The sequence below is a fragment of the Lepisma saccharinum genome, chromosome 21, assembly GCF_977018435.1.
Source record: "Lepisma saccharinum chromosome 21, izLepSacc3.1, whole genome shotgun sequence".
Taxonomy (NCBI): Eukaryota; Metazoa; Arthropoda; class Insecta; order Zygentoma; family Lepismatidae; genus Lepisma; species Lepisma saccharinum.
The window spans coordinates 22,627,618-22,630,887 of NC_139249.1; positions in this window are offsets into that span (position 1 = coordinate 22,627,618).

Sequence of the window (3,270 nt, forward strand, 5' to 3'; positions counted from 1 at the left end):
TATATACCGTGCGTCCATTCCGATCTGCAGCCGAGAGATCGGGAGAAGCGTGGCGGGCGGCACTGACGGAGATGCCGACATTTGCGGCCTGTAATGCCCGCTTATTTTTATAGACATATGCAGACATTTATATAAATATTGCAAAACGATCACTAACCTGTGTTATAACACGCAAAAGTTCTTCTGTAATTCATCCAAGTTCTGCTCTTATATACACAAATAAATACGCTATAGAAACGATGTTAAGAGCCACAGATAAAAAAGCATTTTAATCATGGTTTTGATCAGTAACGTCCTGCTTAAGTTTATATCCTTGAAAGAGTTTTGTGGCGATGGGAATCGTTTGGAGGTTTCGAATGTGCAACACTGTATCAGGATTACACTGCAGACGAAACCGATAAAAGTGAATGGTTTTCGTGAGCTTCCTCGCAATCCGAAATATCCGAGCTCGAGTTTTTTGTTCCTTCGCGACTAGATGAAGACAGAGTTGTAAATATAGTGGCGAGCAATGTAAACCAAGAGCGTGTTAATTTCGTACTGTGCGCAAGAGTGTTATTCTTGGTTACTTGCAGTTACTTGTTTGTGTTATTGTAGTGTGTATGTGTGACGTGTCAGTGAGACGATTGGAATGCCAGCCGCAAGATTCACGTTAGAACAAAGATTTTTTATGTATGACACGTACCTACGTGAAAACAAACTCGTGTAGAGACGTGTGTAGGTAATTTGTACAGAAATTCCCATGCGTTTCAACTCCACACAGAGATACGGTTAGATATCTTGTCCTTAAATTACGAGAAACTGTATCGTTAAATTTTAAAACACCTAAGCAAAAACGACGGATTCTAACCGAAGCAAAACTCGATGATATTGGTGCAGCGTTAGAACGTTCTCCAAACAAACCTCTACGCCGTGTTTCACAAGAGGTGGGCGTGTCAAAATCATCGGCACATACAGTCACTAAGCTACTAAAATTAAAACCATACTCTTATAACACAGGTTAGTGCTCGTTTTGCAATATTTATATAAATGTCTGCATATGTCCATAAAAATAAGCGGGCATTTCAGGCCGCAAATGTCGGCATCTCCGTCAGTGCCGCCCGCCACGCTTCTCCCGATCTCTCGGCTGCAGATCGAAATGGACGCACGGTATATATAGTGATAGATAAATTGAATGTTAATGCAAGAACATTATGAACATTAGAATTATAGATATATATATCAATCCTTTATATTCACATTACTTGCAATTATTTAACTGTAAACTCGTTAACAATACTAATAATAATAACAACAACTACAAGAACTAGTAAAACTTCTTTGGGCGTAACGTCTTTTTCTTCCCATACGGTCGTGAATATAGACAGGTGTGGTGACAAGACACTTAACGTTGTATTCTTATATCTTGTGAATAAATAGTAGCTTAACATATGTGTTTGTTGGTTCTTAATTTATTGACTGCTGAATGATTGAACGTCATGAATGTACCTACTGTAGGTAAAACACATGTTAGAACTAAGGTGAAATTTTAGAGAGATGAATTTATCAGTCCACACATTTCACTCGTTGAAAATTTTAATATTTAATAAATCGAGTGTAGAGCAAAACTAAATATAATTGATTTCTTTTCACACCATATTTCATAATACAATACAATGAACTAAAATATTGGTTATAATCAGAGCTTCGAAATTGGCGACCTAAAATTCTCAAAAGAATGACCTTAAAATTATAAGAAAATGACCTAGAAGAATAGCATTACCCTGCAGAAATTATATTAATATGTGTGCGGGCGGGCATTGTCATGGAGGAGCAAGGTGTCTCCAGGATCCTTGTTATGTCCCATTCACCGGAATTGCTTCTGGAGTTTGTTGAGGCTGCTGATGTAAGCGTTGGAGTTAACTGTCGCATCTAAAGGCAGCACCTACATACAAGTCTGAAGACAATGGAGCAATCGCTAAATTTGGTTCGATGTGTTCCCTCATCCACCCTATATCCCGGATCTTGTTCCATCAGATTTCTACCCAAGAAAGGACGCAAGGCACGGAACAAGCTTTGAAGCCTTGTTGGGGCTATAAAGAGAGTTTGTAGAAAAATAACATATGTTGCTGAAACATTCACCTTGGCTGAGTCTGAATTTCATTTACGTTGAATGCGTAACGAATTATAGAATTATGCTTTCTCTAGAAGTTTCAATCTGACCGAGGGTCATTCACTTGTTTTCACCAGCTGGCTGCTTCTCTGAGGTATTTTAATTATGCAGAGTCAAGTGTGTACAAACTTCCTGAAACATTGGAGTAACAAGAAGCAAACATGTAGCAATCTGCTTACAGAATGGGAAGAATAAAACGTGACGAATCGGCGTGGTGGAAGTCTCCTCTGACAGAAGATTAGAGGAGAAGTGAGGCTTGGTAGACATACACTTTTGGTTTTGACTTGAGACAGTCAGGAGTACGTTTGGGAGTCTTGGAAGGAGAGTAGTCAGTCTGACTTAGATGAGAAGAAGTATTATTTTACCGATCTTCGATTTGCTCATCTATCTTCTAAGTCTAGACAGGTATTTATCCTAACCTCACCATTATGATTCAGGTTCGAAAGTTCTAAAAACCAGAGTGTGACTATTTGCCATTTCATTTTGATTTAGTTAGTGCTTTTGTTTCAGGATTACCTCTTGCTGCTTAGCATCAGACTTGTCCTCATGACAAGTGCTCTCACCATCTGAGGATTAATAATAATTAAGCTGCATCACCCATAAATCAATTGGGAGTGGCATGTTCGATCCCGTCATTCGTCAGAATGATACGAATGAACATTTGGCAATACAAAAAAATGTGGAGCATCACTATTTGAACAACCTTTGAGTGAGCGTGTGCGTGTCTGGCACGTGATCGCATAAACAAATTTTCCACCGTCTCGAAAGACGCAGACCTATCTATACTCTATCCAGGGAATCTCAGGAGCAAGGCCACACATAGGGGTCGAGAAGGGGAGAAAACAAGTGGGCGGAACGAAGCAGTATACGCTGCTGCAAAGGCTGCTAGCTGCAGTCGCTTTCCCCGATCCCTCGCACGTGTTCGTTGGTCGAGCCCTCTTGAGTCAGTACTTGAGTAGAGACTTGCTTTCGTTTCCTCGCTCCAGAGAATCCTTGGACAGAGTTTAAGTTTCTGTCTGAATGAGCGAGATGAAGCGAATTTTGCCGCTGACAATTCTGTACTGATAGCTGAAATCATTAGGAAATGAATATCGTCATACCTTATAGACAAACATTTATTA